We start from the raw sequence: 22,143 nt of genomic DNA, 5'->3' as shown, positions 1-22,143 counted from the left end.
GTTCAATTTTGAAGCCAGTTAATGTGGGTATGCTTGTTTATGTATCTTATTCATTTTAAGTTAATTTAATTTAATTATTATATATTTAATTATTTCAACCTGAGTGACACACCTATTAGACACCACAACTTGTTTTTGTTACTTATTCATTTTTCATATTAGACTGTAAACAATGTCCTGCAGTAAAAAAAAAAAGTTACAGGCTGTGGACAATATGTAAGCCTATATCTGTGCTAATATAATTCCATATGTTATTGTTAATAAATGTGTTATTTTTTTAAAAATGACCTCACCGGTTGATTGAAATAGCTTTACTACAACTCAGGATCATTTATAAAGTCAGACCAATATTATGTTTTGTAAAACAGAGAAATGTACAGACTACTTAAGTGAACTCCTCACTCCTTCCTGCTCCTCAAGGCCTCGGAGATCTGCTGGGTCAGGCCTCGGAGCAGTTCCAGGGTCCAGACTAAGGTCAAAGGCTGATGGACTAGTGGACTAGTCTTCCTGTTCATGTTAGATCTGCTGATCTACTGTCTCTGCTTTTAAATCCAGGCTTAAGACACAGATTACACACTTGCATTTTTGTCTAACTCATTTTTATCTGTTTACTTATTACTTATTGTGCAGTCATCTAATTGTAAGCCTATTTTGTTATGCTCACTTGTTTTATTATCATGTCTTTCATTTAATTTCTTTGTAACTGCTTTTACCTGCTGTCTTTGTTTATATAGCCTCATTGATTGTGATTGTATGCTGTCTATGTGAAGAACTTTGTGGCTCTAGCGTGAATGTGCTACATACACAGTTGCTCATAAAGTTGGAATAAAATATGTTTTTTTTTAACCTATTTCCATGATATGACTGTGATGATGTGATTTATTATTGACAGATAAAGTGTATATCTTCTCAAAACTTTATTTATCAATCTCTTCCAGACATATCACAATGGAAATGAAACCACAATTAACAGAGGATTGTGTCTGAAAACAAAATTATTCCAACTTCATGGGTGATCTGTAAGTAAAATAATAATAATAATAATAATAATTATTATTATTATCATTATCATATAATGATAATAATTATTATGATATTATTTTAATTAAAGGAAAATTAAATTAGACATTTAGAAACACATTCGGAATTTTTTTCCACAAATAGTGAAACTGAATTGGTACACAGACTCTTGTGCGCAAATCATGGTAACACTTTTAATTTAGGAGCCTAAAGCGCACTGAAGCATGCATAGAGTCACGTGTGTGTGTGTGTGTGTGTGTGTGTGTGTCGGCCCTGGTTACGAGCCGTACGCCTTTAAATGGCGTGTGCTGAGAAGAGGGCGGACCTGAGTGCCGCGCGTGTGCGCGTTTGTGTGCGTGCGCGCGCCTCTTGCCTGCGGCCGCTGCAAGTCGCACAGCGGCTTTTGTGCGTATGTGGCACCGTGGTCGACGCACCTGTGAGGAACGATAAATCCAGCCCGGTACCGCCTGGTGTTCACCGCCCCGGCGCACCGCACCAGCACCATCAGCAGCGGAGACAGTGCTGCTTTTAACACGATCCTGGATGTTAATAATAACGGCTCTGTGGAGTTTACAGCTGGATTTTAGCAGTTGGATACTCTTGTCGATGTGTTTAACTAAGGTCAGTAGCGTCGATTTTTTTTTTTTAACTCCAACCTGTTCATGATGCTTGTCCGCTTAGAAAAACCTTAGGCAGTGAATATAGTGAAACGGGACCTGGTGCCAGAGGAAATATGAGGCATAAAAGGCTTAAGTTTTCACTCCCAACGCATAGATATCACGGAACTTACCACTTTTACAGGACTTTTTCCAGTTTGTACGATTGGATAATGCAACCGGAGCAGGTGTGAGTCTCCTTGAACGAACAGCGGGGTTTGGGGATTCAAAATGCGAATTACTTGCCTGTGGCCTCTAAATTCTCCCGGTGGAAAAGAGGCACCGTGAGGCACCGTGACGAGGGGTATAGAATTACACACGTTTCTCTGAAGCGATGTTTTATATTTTGTTTGATACAAAGGCCTATACTATTGTGTTTTATATATACTTACAAATAGGCTTTACGACCATGTAGAGATTAAAACACGCTTGTGTATCGCACATTTAAAAGCACGTCTTCAGCGGATTTCCTTCACCTTGTTTTTAGGTTGATGAATAATAAATAGCATGAACGCCAGGTGTCCGGTGTCCACGTATTGTTCTCATCTGCAGCTTCATGTTAAAATGTCAAACAAATGCACCCTGTGACACACAGCGCACACCCGTCTCCGCCCAGCAAACACGGCGAGTACTCTCTTTAAATATAGATGCATATTTTGATGTAATTCAAGCAGCATGACATGCAGTTGGATACATGACCTTCTGTGTTAACGGAGATGGACAGCACGCAGCAGCAGGCTGCACACGTCTTCGCCATGTAATAACCATCACATTCCTCCATTATCCCTCTTCCTCTCTCTCTCTGTCTGGTTTTCCAAATCCAGCTGCTGGCTGCTGTAACACACGTTTACCACATGAACCAAACGGTTTCGGTGTTTGTTGCATTTCAAAGCACCATTGAACTACAACATTAAAAATATAATCATGGAAACATATTTTTTTAATTAAAATTCGCTCGAAATATCGAAAAAAATCCCTTAGTAATTTGTAAAAGGTGACGTTAGAATGATGGTGTGTGTGTGTGCGTGTGTGTGTGTGTGTGGAGGGGGGGGGGGGGGGGGGGGGTGATTATGATGATTTGAATAATTTCACTTCGCTGGTGGATCAAATGGCGTCAGGGCTCAAATGTTACGGCTCTGCTCCCAATAAACTATTTTTTATTCTGCACGTTGAGCTCCATATTTTTTTTGATTAGGCTTGAATCCATTTATAAACGTGATTTTTTTTTATTTATTTAAAATGAACACTGCACGTTTTTCGTTTACCGAGGCTGCGACGAATGCAAGATATCCCATTTATGCAGCAGATCTGGCCATTTAATTGCAGGGAAATACGAGGCCTAATGCAGTGCGCCATTGAAATCCACTACCTGCCACGAAAAAAAGGCAGTAAAGTGTCCAGGCCCCACTCTACTGTCTATCTAACGCGCTCTACTGTAATATCTACACACTTGTCTAATAAATTACCAGCAAACAATTTAAAGTGATGCAGGCTAACATAGTCTAAATTGGTGCGAATTCACAAAAGCAAGAGGATGACAGTTATATTTATATTCATCGCTGCAGCACACATTTCGATGTGTCGGATTTCAAGAGTTAATAGGATTAAATGATTCTTGTGTATTTATGCAGGGGGAATTCCTAATCAGGCTTTTCCAAAACTGGCTTCATAATGGGCGTGACCCACCCAGAGAATGCGTCTCTTTTCCCTGCACAGGGCCCATAGGTGCTAAATCACCGGTTCCTTAACTGTTTAAGACAATTATCCCAACATTAAAGCACCGACATGTCATGTTTGGAGAAATAAAACAAAATTTCCTTTTCGACTGGTCCAAACGATTTTGATGCTGTTATTTAACCCTTCTTTTCTAGAATACTTTTTGGTGCATTGCTGGGAATTAAAATAAGCATGCTGGATTTAATGTGATTGTAAATGTGCGATCACTATTGACAGCTGTTTAGCAGTGAATTTTAACTATGACATTTTATATATGCAGAGATACTTCTGATGTAAATCTTCTATAAGTCTTGTGTCGCCTACACGGACGGTGCGTATTTTCTGCAAAATATAAGACGCCCTCTCGATTGAATTTCCCTTCTCGTTTTCTTACCCCCCATTTTAAGGCAGGATGGGTGGGGGGTGTTCGGGTTAGGATGGAGGCTGTTTTGGGTAATTTGGCTGTCCTGCTTTTTTTTTTCTGGTTGGCAGCCGATTAACTGCGCTGACAAATCAGGCGCAAAAAGCCAAGGGCTCTCAAGGTAACACTAATCCCTCTGGGCGGGTTGTGTCAAATATTATGCCGGATTTTACCGAATGTTCTTTTCTTTAATTTGGTCGTTTTTCTGCGATCAGACGGTGTCTCTCTCCCCCCGCCTTTTTTGTTTTTCTATTTTCCAAAGGTGCAATAGAGTGTGACATTGCTCGGCCATAAATATTATCTATTCCGTATCGATGCACTTGGGCACATTATCAGTGCTTAATATGATCTACTCCCTATCGAAAAATATCTGCTGTGGCATCTTTATATACCCCCTTTTACATAATGTGTTCAAATAAAATGGAATGGAAAGGGATTTTTTTTTTTTTTTTTTTTTTTTGCAATTTCTAAAGATTTATTCAGGCCTAAGAATGCGCAGGCATGTTCTATTATATACTGCTTAATTTCTGATGACTGGACCAATTAAAATATTGTGAAAAAGCAACGCGACTAAAAAAAAAAAAAAGGAAAAACAGATCAGTCAGGAAGAAAAAAAGCAACGCTACAGTGAGAAAGGGAGTGTTTTGTTATATAAACTGCTGGTGGTGGTGAGAGAAGAGGTAAGGCATTTGTGGGTGTGTTCGCCGGTGGTGTGTGTGTGTGTGTGTGTGTGTGTGTGTGGCTGATGGAGATGTATATATCCATGCTTTGATTGTTGGCACGTATGTGTGATGTTTTCGAGTCTGCAGTCATTTGTGCATGTGTGTAATACAAAACGTGTGTTGTATATTGCTGTCATTTTATGTTTTGCATGATGGGAATGTGTGTGGGAATGTGTTGTGTAATGTGTGTATGCAGACTTTGGTGTGGTGTGTGCACAAATGTCTGTATGGTACGTGCATCGTCGTCTTCGTCGTGTGTGTGTGTGTGTGTGTGTGTGTGGGGCGCGCACGGTGTGTATGCAGGCGTTTGAGGGGTGCTCTAACTGGGTGATGTAATGCCGTGAAGGGTGCTGCAGCAGAACCACAGAGCCCAGAGAAGGCGTGTCCTGCCTGCGGAGTAGCTGGATAACAACACGGTGACCATGCTGCACCCGCGTCAGCCAACACCAAAAAAATAAAAATAAAAATACACACACCACCTTCCATCCGTGGGTTCGACTTATCTTCACATTTTAGTTGGATTTTTTTTCTTTCTGTATATTTACAGTCAGGAGCTGTACACAGCAAATCGTGCAGAATACAAAAAAGAGGACTACTGGTATAAATCCTCCTGCAAAAAAAAAGAAAAAGAAAAGCAAAGGATAGATCCCCTAAATTTGGAAATTTTAATTGAAAATTCAGCTTCTGCATGCCCTTTGCTGATGAATGCGATTTTGTCTCGCCTTGCTGGGGTATTTTTGTCCCGACTGAACACATGGTATTTAAAATTCTTTGTAGGTTGACGGCATGGTGATACCATACAGATAATATAAATTTGTATTTTCAGATTTTGCTATATGTATATAACGTGGTGTTTTCCCGTATAAACGTCTGACTGCATGAGACTGTTGCATTCCTGTCTGTTATGCATCCATAAAAGAAGTCTTAGTAGCTTTTTAACAGCCTTTGCACAATCAATGTATACAACATTGATCAAATATAACAGTCTAATAGAAAATGTTATCATATCAGCCATCCCTGGGTCCTGTTATAGACTAAATGAGTCCAAACGTATAATCAGTCTGATTCTGTGTACCTAGAAAGGTTTGTGATTGACTTTCAGAGTGTGTTTGCAATGTGATGAAGAGAGAAGAGGAAGAGTGGTGTCAGGATGTTTCATGTGATGCATGAGTGGGAGTGGATGAGGTGGAACGTCGTTCTCTTTCTGTCTCTGTTGCTCCCTCCCTCTCCCTCTCCCTCTCTCCCCGTTTCCATGTTGAAAGCTGTCATGTTGCATGTCCTGGTCAGACGATTTCAGAGTCTACCACTGCAGCAGCAAAGGCAGGGAAAAAAGAAAATGGCACCTTTTGATATCTATTGTGAGATGTAAACGTCAGTGTCAGTGTCTGTGCATATTTGGAAGGCCTCGATGTGAGCAACGAGCAAATCAGAGAAACTGCAGCCTGTCCTTTGAGATATCATCTGCAAGCCGTGGAGGACATTTTGTCACTGCGTCTGGACAGCAATACTGCATGTGTGTTTTTGTGTGAAGAGTGTGTGTGATCAGGACACCTGCTGTAAAATTACTGGCAATTCAGATGCAATAGGCCTACCGGTGGGCTGCTTTTATTTGCATTTACACACACACCACACACACACACACACACACGCCCTCCACCCGAGTCCATGTGGTTGTTAATAGGATCCAGAGTGCTGCTGCCTTTTTGTCAGTGTGTGTATGTGGACTGTCCCTGTGGGGTTCGTCAAAGGAGCCTTTCAGCGAGAACAATGATCCATGCCGTTTAGCCTTTTAACCCGCTCCCCACACTGCAACAAAAGACACACACACATGCACACGCACAGCTACATGCACGCTCTCTCTGTCACACACACACAGACACTCACTGATGCCAGGACAAGTCTACATTTGTAAACAAGCAGTGCGGTATTTATACCCTTAAGTGTGAATGCAGAGTAGGATGAGAACTTGTTTGTATGCCAAGGTGGTGATACATATCTGATGAGCTGACACATCAACAGATAACACTAAAGTAGTACATATATTTAATTAAATACTTAATTAAAAGGATTGTTCTAAAAAGGCTGCTGCTGCTGCAGAGAAACACACAAATAATTCAGAAATTTACAAGTGTGTCAAGTGTCAAAATTATTTTTAGACAGTTTGGTTTTCAATACAAAGCTATTATTCGGTAGCTGTAAAACAGAAAATATATTGAAAAATGTCAAGAGAATATCAGACTCTTTTGATTTAAACCTTTTTGAACTGTGTTGCAGTTAACTGATATTTTTCACTGAGTTGCAGGATAAAGCAGCCTAATTTTAGATATTTTACTGAGCGTAAAATGATCAGTATCTAAATTTATGACACTAATTAATAAAATATAGACACACAATCTTCCCCCCAAAAAATCAGAGCTATAATAGTAATACATAATTATAATACATAATAGAATATTTATATTATTTCCAATATACTGTATATTGTATATAGAATTTAATCTTAACTAATGGATGAGAGGGAAACTGTGATGTCAGAGTTGGACACCATTTTTGTCCAATACCTTTCATTAAACAGATGATTGATAAGCAGCTCAGTGTGTATAGCTCTAACCCCAAGGCACTGCAGATAAGCTTCTGCAGAGGTTTGATAACAGTTCACAATAAAGAAAAGGAAATGGTATGTTTTCAATAATGGTGGAGAGAATGCATATGTTCATTTTGGACAGATTAAAATAACTAAAGGTATTCAATTTCTGAACCCTGTTAGATAGCCTGTCAGGGGTTAAAAACAAAAACATGATAACAGGAGCTTGGCAGTTAAGATCTGACTGGTCACCATATTAACGTATGTTGCTCTGGAGTCAGCATGTTTGATATTATCACTGCCTACTTAACCATCATTTCTATTAAAAAAGTGAATAATCCTATAGAATCCCGTTGTTATTTGTCCCATGGACTGTGTGTCAAAGTTGTTTTATTGTGTTTTCATGCCAACATCATCCTACAACAGAGACTGATTGAAGCACTAAGGCCTCATACTTGCACTTATAACATACACTGTAAAAAATGTTTGTAGAAATTACAGTAAAACACTGTCAATTTGCATCAGAAATAGGGTGTAAACTTAAACATTGTACATCACCGTAGCAGATACTTTTAATTACTGTCAATCAAAGAATAGTAAAAAACTTTCAATTCTACCGCCATAAACTGTAGAAAACACACAGTTTTGCTGTAAAAATATACATTTTTCATGTAAAGTTAATGGAGAAATACCACGATGACACAATTATCTTAAAAGTAATGGGATTATTCAGTATAAATTACAGTTTTTGCTGATATTTACATTTACATACGCTCACTGTATTTTTTACGGTGATGTTCTGGCAACCACAGCTGCCGGTATTTTACCGTAAATTAAACAGATTTTTTTTACAGTGTATTTAAGTGAGGTCCATTATCACTTTGAATGAGGTTTCTCCTGTCTGTTTAGCAGAATACATCCAAGCAACACATTCAATTCACCAAATACACAAATGTAATGTGTAATGTAAATGTAATTTCAGATTTCTTTCTGTCTTTTACATGTTGTTTTGTCCATGTTTGTCTGAATGGATGTGCCTTTGTTACCTTTATTGCAGTGATATAATAGGCCAACAATTTACATATTTACACAGTTGGTGTTCTTTCCAGCTGTCCTTCCTACATTTAGCAGCTGCAAATGAATTGCTTTGCCTGGATTATGTTTTTAACTTCTTCACATTTGTTAAATAGTAGAGTTTTCTCTTCATTTGTAAATTGTAGTAGACTTGTCTATGTTTGAGATCAGTCATATGCTGTCAACATCACTCCTTTATACAGTATGTGAACATGCTCATAACTACGTTGGGAGACCCTGGGTCAGCTTACTGAGTTGCTAACCACCTAGAGGTGGGAAAAAAATCGATACAGCATAGTATCGGGATATTTTGCGTTGTGATATTGTATCGATTCATGGCTGCCAAGTATCGATATTTAGCGCTCCAATGGCCGGCGGACCAGGAGTATTTTCACCGTCGTTTCTTTTTAACCCACTGACGCCTAAAACTGCCTGTAAAACCTCTGGGCGATTTTAAAATCAGCCCCTAAAACCTGAAGTTTTTCTGGAAATTCAACAGAAGTGTCAACGCTTCTACTAAATAATAGATTTTTCAGCCTCTGTAGCAGATAGAAATGAAATTCAAAAAGTATTTGAGAGCTTATACAAATACCACAAAACGACGTATCCGCTTTCCAGGCTTCAATGGGTTAAAGAGGCCGTAGCAGGCTCATTTAGGAATATACTGAATATACTTATGTTTCACTCCAAAAAATCAGAGCAGTAAAGTTTAAAGTTGAGGAAAGTTTGATAAAGTGCTGCAGTTGTTGTCGTCCATACATGTTTGATATCAGTTGAGTTCAGTTTGACTGAATACTTTGTTGGTCAGTCTGTGGGTTTGACTGAAGTGAGTGAATAGACTAAGAATTTTCTCTTCTTTGACAACACAATTCTTGATTGAATTTCATTTTCTGGACAAAAAATGCAGTTAAACAGTTAAAATCGCAATACGTTGTATCGCAATACTAACAGTATCACAGAATGCTTAAAATCACAATAATGGGGCGTCCCGGTGGCTCACACTGGTAGAGCGCTTACCATTAAGGCTGAGTCCTTTCTGCGGCGGAGCCGGGTTCGAATCCGGCCTGAGCTCCCTTTGCCGCATGTCCTCCTCTCTGTCTCCCCCTTTCTATCTGTCACTTTCAATAAAAAAAAGCATGAAAAAATCGTAAAAAAAAAAAAATCACAATAATATCGTATCGCGATAAAATCTTATCATAAGGCCGATAAGCTGATTCACATCTCTAGTTGTTTGTGCTCACGGTTATTAGTTGGTTCAGTGTAGTAAAGCCGATCAGTCCTCCTGTCTGTCCTCTGTAGAACAGTGTGCTGTTGTGTCAGTCAGTGTGCAGTGACATCATGAAGCTAATTATTATAAACTCTCCCTCAGACTGTGACATCACCCTTTGGTTTGAGGCCTGCCGTCATTTGGGTTTTTGGCCGCTGCAGAAAACTGGCTTTGTAATGCAGGGCCCATACGTCTTCCTTTCTGAAGCAAGATGATGACATAGAGGTGGCAATAACAGGTGTCTTGATTTACAGTGCAGACTCACCCTACAGCAGCAGTGGGTTTAACTGCTGAGGATCATTTACAGAGAGTCCATAATTGGACCAGCGACTGATCTGTCATCTAGTATTTGCTACATTGTTCTTTACTCACCAAAAACTTTCCATCCACTATTTGTGGCATCAACTACATTGACGAAAGGAAAAGCACCTCAAGCAAGTGTTAAATTATAAATATTGTGTACGTTTAATTGAATTTTGTCAATTCCATCCAGCTTTTCTGATTAGCTACTTAAAATAAACATATGTGGAGCTGATTCTTTGTTTGATTAGTTCATTTTTTTTTTCATATATTCCCCTCTCGTTCACTTTCTTTCTTTGCAAGTGGTAAAGGAAAACTGCATTTTCCGGCAATTGAAAAAAATGGCCTCAAATAACATGCAACTACTTTTTTAGCTACTTGTGTTGCTTCTTGTGGTGAAACGATTTGCAACTAATCTTACAAAAGACAGTGATCAATTCTTCCATAGTGTAAAAGTTGGAAATGTATTAATACACAAAATTCAGGAACTGATATTTATGATATGAATTAGTGGCCTCAGATACCACACACAAGCATATTCAGCTGATAAATGAAATAACTGTGAATGTTACACAGTTGCAAATCCAAGGCGAGGTAAAGTGGAGAAAATATCCCAAATATAGCGTTAGATTATATATATTTTTTTATGTTCTCCTTTTTTTTTAGGTTTCTAAAATATGTTTAGCTGCTGCAGCCATCCACAGCAGCATACTGCTGAGCTTCTGTCTGCTTCTCCAGTAGTCAATACACTGACTATGGATAATAGATACCTCATACAACCCTACTTTAAATACCCAAACTATCACTCGTTTTAAAGTATTTGCTCAATTGAAGGCAAACTGCTTTTGCCACTGAGACGGTCACTCACATGCCTTTGTGCATGTGTGACCATGGCCTTATCCTGTTAATAAAAGCTCAATACTTTTTGTTTCAATTCAAAAATTTCACTTGAACAAATCCCTTCATTTTGTAGAAAGGCTTTTATTGTGAAACATTTGCAGCAACGTGAGGAATGTTCCATACTTTGTACGGTTCCCAAACTGTACTTCAGATGTAGCTATAGCACATACAGTGGCCGACATAGGACAATAAAACTTTATATGAGTAATCTAGAACAACAACGTTTTGAAGGTAGTACAATTACATCAGATTTTTTTGCTGGTTCAGCAAGCTCAGGCTATGGAAAAGGTACTGATTTTTTATGAAATTAGAAGATCTGAGCAATCCATTGGTACCAACCATGTCATGATATCACAGAAAGGGTGAAATAACACACCAAAGTTAGCGCAAAAACCCGCCGTTCATTATTGTTTGTGGGTTGGCAAAGTTGCCAAAAGGCTGGCAAAGGTGCGACAAAATACTGGGAAAGTTGTGGCACCCTTAAAACACATTTTTGGTACATTAACACAGGTAAACAGATAAATTAATATAAGGGGATAGTTTTATGATTGTGTGTAAGGGACATCTTCTAAAGGCTCAGTTGTTCACAAGCGAGGATGTAGCGACATTCAACACTTTGTAAAAACCTGCAGTGGCAAATAATCCAGCAGGTTAAAACCAATGTTCCTCAATGCACAATTGCAAGGGATTTAGGGATTACACAATCTACGATGCATAACACCATTAGAGATTCAGATCATCTGGGGAAATCTCTGCACATAAGGACAAAGGCCAAAACCCAATATTGGGTGCCTGACCTTCGATCCCTCAGGCATCACTGCATTAAAAAAACAACAGAAATCCATGGACTTTCAATTCCACATTTCAAATAGTTTTTCGGAAATTACGCATGTCGTATCATCCAGTTAAAAGAGGACAAGGACCATCCAGATTGTTTCCAGTGCAAAGTTCAAAAGGCAGCATCTGTGATTGTATGGCATCGATAACTTGCACATCTGTGAAGGCACCATTAATGCTGGAAGGTACATACAGGTTCTGGAGCAACATATGCTCCCATGCAGACAACTCTTTCAGGGATGTCCCTGCTTCTTTCAGCCAGACCATGCCAAGCCACATTTCCCTGCATGATTTCGAAGTATAAGAGTGCATTTACTAGACTGGCCTAATCAAGTGTGTGATGTTATGATCCTGTGATTCTCATCTGATCCTGTGATATCGCAAGAATCCAGCTGCTGCGCAAGGTAAAGACTGGCCCTCCTGCAGTCCAGAACTGTCTAACCTTTGCAAATGTGTGCAGATGTGCAAATGTGCACATTTTTAAAGGCCTAATATGACAACAGACGCCCTGTTGTACTGAATGGACTGTTTAGGAACTGAAGTCGTACATCAAGTAAGAATGGAAAAAGATTTCACTTCAACAATTAGTGTCCTCAGTTCCTTAATAACTGACAATGTTAAGAGAAAAAGCTGAGTTGTTAAAATCCCCCTATTACAACATGTTGCAGGCATCAAATTCAGAATAAGTGTATATTTACAAAAAACTGGTGTCCCATTGGCTCCCTGGTAGAGTGCATACCACTGCATACTCCGCAAGAACAGAGAAATTAGTTGTCAGAACAGAATGATGTCATTTTGTTCTTGCAGACCTGGGAGAGACAACAAATTTCTCTGTTCTTCACACATCATCAGGGCTGAACTTTGTTCTTCTGTGCTGTGCAAGAACTATTGTTTGATTGGTCCGAAATTTGAATTTGAATGAGACATGTGCTGCAGTGGGAGGGCCCTGTGATGACTTCCCAGGACTTCTGCAGTGGAGTTTCTCGTGAAATATGAAATGTCCTGGCCAGAAATAACTTTTTTCTTGTTCTTGCCTCCTCAAGAACAAGAACAAATTTCTCTGTTCTTGTTTCGTATGTAAAAGGCTACAGGCAGAGTCCTTGTCGCAGTGACCAGCGTTAGAATCAGAGGAGCTAAACTGTTTGACAACCTCTGGAAAACACCAAAGAAGGAGATGGAGATCACTGAAGATTTGGTTGCATCTGCTACAACCAGATGGAGAGTGTGACTGCTGCATGGGACACAGTTCCTTCTCATTGAGTTGCAATATTCTTGCTTACGTCCCATCGTGTTGCTCCCATTATCATAAGATTGTCCATGGCAGTCTCTAATGCTCAAGTTGAACTTCTCCAGGAGTGTATCACACAGACCTTTTCCAGTCGTGTCTTGAAAATTAACAAATCCGACAAAATGTCCAGAGGTTGATGCACCAACTGACTGCTACCACTCTCGAGACAACAGAAAGTTGTTCCGTGTGGCTGGAGTAGAGCCCATTATGATGGAAAAGTACTTTTCTTTTTTCATCCTTCTGACTATCTTCACAAGTATTTTGTCTCCACTAATTTGTTTTGAATCGTCCTCAAATGCTTGTTTATGACAGGATCAAATTGTGCTATTAATTCTACCTGTGGTAGGACATTGCCATTCTGTGGGCCATAAAGTACATTTGTATACCTTTTTCATGCTTGATTCCTTTCAGCCAGGTGACATATAATGTCAATCACTCTTTGTGTTACTCCTCTCCAGTGATGTATCTCAAGGTGCAACAAATCTCAGATGATCTGGTCAAAGGCTGTTTTAGTTCTGAGCCTCATATTGGTAATGTGTGTCTTCGAATATCCATATTCCTTTAAATGACTGGCTAAATCCTTACCATTTTCAATCCCCCTTTGGTAAGTGCATTGTCCTGATTTCCAAAAAGTATGCACGCAAAACAGAAGACTGAGTCTGTTATAATTGATTTTTGAAGCCATGATGCTATATCTTTCCCCATTTTGCATGACCATCTCATAGTTTTGTGAATCTCTTGTTATGATTGTGCATGTTTCGGTACATTTGGACGTTGTGCAGGGCATGTGATGTGATCAAACCTTTTGTTGTGGTGGTGATGCTACTGCTAGAGGTAGAGGGTGACAAGTTATCTTCATGATGTGAAGATGTTGCAGTCTCACTGGAGGTGGACGTTGACTTAACTGAAATGACAAAAAAGGAGCCTTATATCATCATAAAAAAGTCTTAAGAGAACAAGGTTTGTTAGCAAGTAATGTGGAGTTCTTTGAACTCCCAGATGTCATTTGAGGCAGTTGGAAATCCTGCTTCATCTGCCTGTGTTGGTGTTGTATCTTCCTGCAGGAGATGGAGTGTCTGTTAGTCCGCTGGAGTAGATGTTGGCTGTCAAAAAAGACACATGGCACATCATGGCACAAGGAATGCAATGAATATACAGTATAATCAGTTAAAGTGGAATGTTGAACTTGCAGTTACCATGATCAGCATTTGGATGGTTCAGTTCAGTTCAGTCAACTTTATTGTCAAGTATGCCACATGTAAACACATGACACAGATGAAATTGCAGTCCTCTCGTACCCACGATGCAAACAAGCAAAAACAACAATACAGACATTCAATAGTGCAAACAAAGTGAGGTAGATAATGCAAAAATAATATAATAAAGTGAAATGTGCACTCCCTGAGTCAGTGTTGTGAGTAGTGGTGGGAGGGAGATGTGGCAGGGGGCAGAGCAGGGAGGGAGTTGAGCCTCCGGACCGCCTGGTGGAAAAAACTGTCTCTGAGTCTGCTGGTTCTGGCCCGGAGACTCCGCAGTCTCCTCCCCGACGGCAGAAGGTTGAAGAGGCTGTGAGATGGGTGGGTGGGGTTGCCTGCAATTCTGCTGGCTCTGCTGGTGAGGCGGGTGTTTTAAGTGTCCTTTAGCGGGGGGAGAGAGACACCGATGATCCTCTCGGCTGCTCTCACGACACGCTGCAGGGACTTCCGACAGGACATGGTGCAGGCGCCGTACCACACGGTGATACAGCTGGTCAGAATGCTCTCTATGGTTCCTTTGTAGAAGGTGAGCATGATAGGGGGGGAGGCTCCAGCTCTTCTCAATTTCCGGAGGAAGTAGAGGCGTTGATGTGCTTTTTTGGCCAGTGATGCAGTGTTTAGGCTCCAGGAGAGGTCTTCAGAGATGTGCACACCCAGGAACTTGGTGCTGCTCACCCTCTCCGTGCTGGGACACCTTATCCTTCTCTTCTGCTGCTTCTGTTAACAGTAGCATGTCAATAATGTCAAGTTAAAATACTTTCATGTTATATAGCTAGAATTCCTCAAATTCAACTTTTGAATGTTCTTCTTGGGCATCGTTTTAATTATGTATAGATTATTATGTACATTGACTTGATAGGGTCAATGTGTTTTAACATAGTCTCAATGCAGAAGATTAAACTGAATAGTATTATCGAAGTTAGCCGATTTCCCCCTCTGAAATCACTCCATAAAACGACAGATGACTTAGCTAAAACATGACAGTCAGAAACCATGTTTATTCTGGTAACAATGCACTACAGCATGTTGACTGGTTATGAAATGTTAATATTGTAACTACTAGCTTCCAAATTCTTTCTTTCAACTAAGCCAACAAGTCTACTGGCAGTGTTCTGACCCACAGCCAGCAGAAGGTAAAAGGTAACAAAATAAATAATATGATATAACACTGTAAGTTAGGTTAAAGTGTCTATCACCCACAGTTAAAGCTAGACTAGCAGCATGTAGTTCTATAGTATTATATTTAATAGAGGTGGGGGAAACAATCGATACAGCATAGTATTGCGATATTTTGCACGGCAATACTATAATGATTCATGGCTTCCAAGTATCAATATTTACGTTGGGCTGTCAGAAAGCTTTTAGGGATATACTGGAGATACTGGTGTCATATAGAACAAGAGCAATATCTAACAAATCTATAGGCACCATGTCAAGATATCGTGTCGGGAAGTTGTCGAAATAATACTGCAAAGTGATACTATTTTTTAATTCTTTCTTTCAATGGTGATTTTCAAAGTGGTCATGTGACCTCTGATGTCATGCTATCTCAATGAAAATAGGCTCTCTGTGTTCCCACAAGTCTCCTCTTTACATACATGGCTCCCAATTCAGAACTGAGAGTTTCTCTTGTTTGACAAAACAATTCTTGACTGAATTTAATTTTGTGGACACAAATGCAGTCAAACAGATAAATCGCAATATATTGTTTCACAATACTCACCGTATCGCAAAATGCTTAAAATCACAATAATATTGTATCGCGACTCAAGTATCAGGATAACTTTGTAGGGTGGGGCCTCTGCTGATTCACACCACAAATATTTAATAGTTATTATCTGATCCACTACCACTGTCTTGCTTTTTTTGCTCTCAGAAGGATAACTCCTCTTAAATGTGTTTGACTGGCTTTCATTCCTGCCATTGACTTTGTTTGTTTACATAGAATCATGCAGGTGGGGCCCCTTTAAGGGGATCTCCTACAGTCACTGCAAACTTTGCGCTGCGCATTGCCACTGCTTTAGTTTAAAGTTTGTCGGCCCTGGGGTGCCCCAAGCAGTTGCCTGCCTTGCCTGTTGTTATGAGCAAGTACCAAGCAGTTTAAAGTTTTGAACCCTTCCAACACATTCATCATGTAAATAGGGATGGGGGGTCTGTACTGCGCTTTCTGAAATCATTCATTATCCTTAACCGCTTTTCCACACTCGGGTTGCGGGGAGGCTGGAGCCCATCCCAGCTGACATTGGGCGATGGGGAGGGTTCACCCTGCCAGCCAGACTGACATATAGATACAGACAATCACACGGGCAATTTAGAGTCACCAATTAAACCCAAGTGTGTGTTTCTGGGAACCTGGTCTCACAGGAATCCGTGAAATAGCCACGGATTCGCTTAACTCAAAATCCGTGGAATAGCCACAGAATCACTCAAATTTCCGCGAAACTGACACGGATTTCGCTACAATGCAAGTTAATGACAGTCATATCCCGTGGCTATTCCATGGATATTTTTTCCTATTGGTTTGTTCCAAGTCACGTGACTTTCAAGGTCCCGGCGGTCAGAACAAAAAACATGGCGGACAGTTCTCTCATTTTTAGTGAAAAAATCAATATTTTGACTTAGTTTCTGCATAAAAATGGATTTTGATCACATTTCTAGCGAGAAATATATGTTTTATTTTCTAAATATTCACTCAGTGAATGTACATAATCACTTTGTATGTTGGAATAGCCACGGGATATGACTGTCATTAACTTGCATTGTAGCCAAATCCGTGTCAGTTTCACGGAAATTTGAGTGATTCCGTGGCTATTCCACGGATTTTGAGTTAAGCGAATCCGTGGCTATTTCATGGATTCCTGTGAGACCATGTTGGTTTCTGGACTGTGGGGGGAAGCCAGAGTACCCGGTGAGAACCCACGCTGACACGGGGAGAACATGCAAACTCCACACAGAAGAGCCGCAGGTGGGAGGCGACTGGCGACCCTCTTGCTGTGAGGCGACACCACCTGTTAGCTGAGTCCCTGTATGCAGACTCACCTTCCCCTGACACAACCCCAACTACTGTTAGAAGTTTCATCTGCACATTTTATGATAGTGGTATTTGTTGAATGGGCTGGTGTACAGTCATATGTGTCCAGTGTTGGGCTCAGCATGCAGCCTTGTAGTGAGGGGAGAGGTGTGGTCCAAGCATGACAGTCTGTGGGGAGTTTGTTAGAAAGTCTTTAATGCAGGTGCAAGTGGGGAGGCCAAGGTCAGAGAGCTTGCTGATCAGTATATTTGGGATAATTGTGCTGAATGCAGAGCTATAGTCGATGAAGAGCATCCTCACATGGTTCTTAGATCTTCTCTGTCTGTTGGTAAACTGGTTGGAGGTGCTTTAGAACCTCCACTTCATAACAATGGGTGTTAGTGCTGTTAATCATTCAGACGTCAGCAGGTTTCTTGGGGACAAGGATGATTTTAGGCAGGCAGAAATGACGGCTTGTGCTCGGGACAAGTTGAAGATGTTGGTGAAAACAGTGGAGAGCTGGTCAGGACATGCTTTGAGTACTTTTCCCTTGGACCAACAGCCTTCTTCGGGTTCACTGATACAAGTATACGTCTTACTTCATCTTGCTCTACGGGAGAGCCAGTGGTCAGTTGGTGAGTTCAGGTTGGGTGTTTTTTGCCTCAAAACAAGCAAAAAAGCAGTTCAGCTCCTCAGCCAGTGAGGCGTTTGTGTTGGTGGATGTGATACTGCTGCCCTTATAGTTTGTGATGTGCTGAATGCCCTGTCATACTAAACATAGATCATTTTCCTGTCTGGACTTCCTTTGTCAACGTTTCTGGTAAAGAAAAACCCTAACCAGAAACCTGTTTATTTACAGTCACAGTGTCAGTGCAGTGTGTGATGAAACATAGTACAGTCTGTGTGTCTGTTTCCAAGTCTCAATGCTCAAATAAATCCCATATAGTGTGTGTAGAGCAGTCCTGCAGCTGACAGACAGATTCCTCAGGCCATGTTTTGATGGTCTTTGTGATGGGTTTTGCTTTTTTCCTGAGGGGGGTGTATGGTGGGATGAGGACTAGTGAGAGATGATCGACAGTCCCAGATGTGGAAGGGGGACAGCTCCGTAGACATGCTTCATGAACCAGTGAATACACATGATCGAGTGCATTACTCCCCCTGGTAGCACGTTTCACATATTGGGAAGTACAATTTTTAAGCATGCTTTATTGAAGTCTCCAGCTATGAACACCTTCAGGATGGACTTGTTGCTGTTTGTTTTTAACACCATGTAGATGAGCCAGAGCCGTGCAAGTGTTTTCATTTGGAATATAGACAGCTGTTAGCCTGGCTAACACCAGACTATTCTCAAATGAGGTCTAGTCTGGCAACGAGCAATGTATTTCTCCGTAGAGGAGGTGTGGTTTACGATCCTCCAGAACCGTTTATTGGGCGCTTAGAATGTCTATCAAAAGCGTCTGTAGGTAGCTCTTAGCCAATCAGATCAGTTATACCAGATGACGTAGTAGAGCAACAGAAATGGATGTTTGTTGTGTGTGCGTCTGTGAGAGAGTGTTGCTTGCTGCTTTGCTTCTCCAGTTCTCGCTTTCTGCAAGATTATTTATTTTCCACTTTATTACCCCTCATGTCATTCAGCCACACACATCCACTGATTTTATGGGCAATAAACAAGCTGCTGCGGGCCTCTCGGCGGCTCCGCTGTCCGCGGTAGCGGGGCTATTAGCTGCTAGCGGCTATTAGCTATTAGCCGCTAGCGGCGCTAATAATGGTCATGTGGTACTCATACCACAGTGTGGTATGAGTACTTTTACTTAAGTAAGGGATGTGAATACTTCTTCTACCAGTGAACCGTTCCTTGTACAGCTTCAGGGGATCTCTAACTCATGGCCGAACACTAGATTAATTTACTGAATTCGTAATTGCAAAAAGTGAGAGTGTGATGTCATAATTTCCAGAAGACTGAATGCTGTAGGCCTTCAACATGGATGAGCCTTTTGGCTGTAGCAGCTACACAAACAGGCCACAGCATTTAATACCTCGACTGCCAGCGACAACAATAGAGGTTACCTGCAGTGTTGTAACCTGATGCAGCAGATGGTTTGTTACACAGAACCATCAGAGCTGGACATTTGTCCATTAGAAATTGAACACTGTTTGGAAAAGGCCCGACACTTTCAAATCCCACTCACACGCTTTCACTTCAGTTCTTTACTCCACTTTCAATGAAGAAATACTGTATCTGCACCATTACCAAGCTGGCTAATGACCGCCATGCGCCGAGTAGGTGGAGTCAACTACATAGCTGACACAAACACAGCAACAATTCAATCTTAAATTGAGGAAATAAATTGGATGATCTGCTTAATGTGTTGCATACACTGTAAAAAATGTTTGTAGAAATAACAGTAAAACACTGTCAAATACATCAGAAACAGGGCGTAAATAGACACTAGACACTTTTAATTACCGTAAATCAAAGGATAGCACAAAACTTTTACTTTTTTCTGTCATCGACTGGAAGAAACACAGTTTTGCTGTAAAAATATAACATTTTCATGCAAAATTTATGGAGAAATACCATGATGTGTAAATGAATGACACATTAACCCTAAAAATAACAGGATTATTCAGTCTAAATTACAGTTTTTGCTGATATTTACATTTAAATTTACAGTAGAAAATCCACTCACTGTAATTTTTACGGTGAAGTTCTGGCAACCACAGCTGCCGGTATTTTACCGTAAATTAAACAGATTATTTTTTACAGTGTACCACACTGTACATTAACAACTGTGTTGCCAGTAACAAACAAAAGAGCAGCCAGTGGGTATCAAATTTTCTTTGTGGCATTAACTCATCAACAATTAATGCTGGACTGTGTAAAAAAGAAGTGCACTCACTCTTCAACTGATGCTATTTCAGTGTCTATGCTAACATCTTCAGGAGCTGCCATTGTTGTTCCGAACAAACAGTAACTTTTCTTCTTTACTTATTGTGTAAGGAAAGCTATATCATTAAGTCTATATTAAATCAGTGATTTTACAAATATCAGAAGGAGTAATGACTTGCACAAAGCTACAAAGAGTTCTCAGCTTCACCTTTTATTACACACACACATTTGAAGAAACCAGGCCAAAAACACCTGGAAATGTACTGTTATTGTTACAAATCTCTTGTGCAAGAATCTGAGGATGTGTGGGGACGCACGTAGCTCAGTAGTGACGTAAAGTAAAGGAGAAGCTGGTTCTGGGGATAAGGAGAGAGAGTGGAGGGCTCTCACTACTTTTTTTGCCTGCTCCTCCACTGCTTGCTCACTGCTGCTACTTCTACTCCTTCTTGCTGCTTCATCTGAGAGCTTCCTGCACAGGAAGGACTGTATATATATATATATATATATATATATATATATATATATATATATATATATATATATATATATATATAGTACAGGCCAAAAGTTTGGACACACCTTCTCATTCAATGCGTTTCCTTTATTTTCATGACTATTTACATTGTAGATTGATCAAAACTATTAAAGAACACATGTGGAATTATGTACTTAACAAAAATTGAAACACTTAACACACAATTAAAAAACTGAAAACTATATTCTAGTAAGCAAAAGGTGGTTAATTTGAGGAATCTAAAATACAAGACATGTTTTCAGTTATTTCACACTTTTTTTGTAAAGTACATAATTCCATATGTGTTCATTCATAGTTTTGATGCCTTCAGTGAGAATCTACAATGTAAATAGTCATGAAAATAAAGAAAACGCATTGAATGAGAAGGTGTGTGTCCAAACTTTTGGCCTGTACTGTGTATATATATATATATATATATATATATACAATATATATACATACAGTCATGGAAATAACTATTAGCCCACCATTGTTTTCTTAAATTTCTTGCTCATTTTAATACCTGGTACAACATAAGATATATTTATTTGGACAAATATAATGATAACAATAAAATAGCTCATAAGAGTTTAATTTAAGAGCTATCCATTTTACATTTTTTCTTGATAATGATTTTGGTTATTGCCAAGAAAACCATGGAAAATGTCTAGATATCAGCTCTTAAATTAAACTCTTATGAGCTATTTTTGTTGTTATTAAATGTGTCCAAACAAATGTACCTTAAGTTGTACCAGGCATTAAAATGAACAAGAAAAGGAAGAAAATAAAAGGTCTAATAATTTTAATTACAAAGCACAGCAATCTCAGAAGAAGGTTGCTTTGTTCCTCTCTAATGCAAGTTATAAAACTGTTCACTGACTGTATGTCTGTTATTTGTAAAGAATGTATTTTGGTAGCAGTCAGTGCTGATCCCGCATGTTGTAGACTGTCTCCCTCAGCACTTTATGCAGCATTAGATTATCGTCTCCTCACAACACATACTGTACCTCCCCAGGTATGCCACACTCCAGAATCAGCTGTGCTGTGATACGCTGTAAGAGGTTTTTCCTGGATTGTTAACTGCCAATATGACATAATAAAACACAAGATTTCAAGGGAATACTGTTTAGTATCAAATCATTACATTCAAAACTTACTGAAGTTAGAGCACAAAAGCACCAGCAACAAAATGTACATAAAGTAACTAAGTAAAAGTTCTGGTTATGCAGATTGACACCAGTTTGTTTTATATATTCTCTATTGTTGGATGATTATTTTTGATCCAATTATCAGAAAGGTAGGGGTAATTTAACTACTTAATATACTTTTATGTGTTTTCATTTATAAAAACATTAAATCTTGATAAAAAGTGACTAAAGCTGGCAGCTAAATGTAGTGAATATTTGCCTTCAAAATGTTGTGGATTAGGAGTATAAATTCACATTAATGGAAATACGCATATTAAATAGACGTGCCTCTAAATTTTACATAAATACACTATTTGAGTAAATGTACTTAATTACATTCGCAGTATTATTTTTTCCGAATACTTCCATTTTGCACTGAAGAGTCAAGAGTAAATGTTTTGTATTTGGCAAGTGATGAGATTTGCACTTAACACTACAATTTAGATTTGTGGTTGATTTTTATTTTGTGGTATGATTTTTATTGAAACACACTCAAAAATA

General features: G+C 39.6%; 1 protein-coding gene across 1 annotated transcript in view; it reads left to right on the top strand.

The window, feature by feature from the left end:
• Positions 1-1,432: 1,432 nt before the first annotated feature.
• nrxn3a (neurexin 3a) overlaps positions 1,433-22,143 on the top strand; it is a 181,127-nt gene continuing 160,416 nt past the window's right edge. Inside the window, exon 1 of the mRNA XM_059352887.1 lies at positions 1,433-1,641. The gene's annotated coding sequence lies outside the window, so the exon portion shown is untranslated. The remainder of the gene's footprint in view (positions 1,642-22,143) is intronic.

This window comes from Centropristis striata, chromosome 16 (genome assembly GCF_030273125.1).
Source record: "Centropristis striata isolate RG_2023a ecotype Rhode Island chromosome 16, C.striata_1.0, whole genome shotgun sequence".
Classification (NCBI taxonomy): domain Eukaryota; kingdom Metazoa; phylum Chordata; class Actinopteri; order Perciformes; family Serranidae; genus Centropristis; species Centropristis striata.
This window is presented reverse-complemented; position numbering and strand designations above follow the sequence as displayed.